Below are 385 nucleotides of genomic sequence, written 5' to 3'. Positions count from 1 at the left end.
TTTTTAAGCCATAATGCCCTTTATTCTATGTAAAATTTTTAAATTATTATTTGGCTTAAAAAATATTAGGAGTATTATAAAAGTTTGTAATATTCTAGTAATTTAGGTAAATACTGGTTATAACTATATTTTTTCATTTCTAAATTATTATTGACTATGTAGAGTATTTCTTTAATGTCTTAAGTCATTAGGACATTACAAAGTTTTATAGTACTCTTAACATCTTTTAAGCCATTTTTTTAAATTATTTCATATAGAATAAAATATTTTTTTGTGGTATAATTTAAATAAATTTATTAAAAAAAATTTCATAAGCTATTAAAAATGGGCAAAAGAGTATTGTATGAAATTCGAATTGATAGCTCATTAATATTTTAAATTTTAA

This window comes from Arachis ipaensis, chromosome B10 (genome assembly GCF_000816755.2).
Source record: "Arachis ipaensis cultivar K30076 chromosome B10, Araip1.1, whole genome shotgun sequence".
NCBI lineage: Eukaryota > Viridiplantae > Streptophyta > Magnoliopsida > Fabales > Fabaceae > Arachis > Arachis ipaensis.
This window is presented reverse-complemented; position numbering follows the sequence as displayed.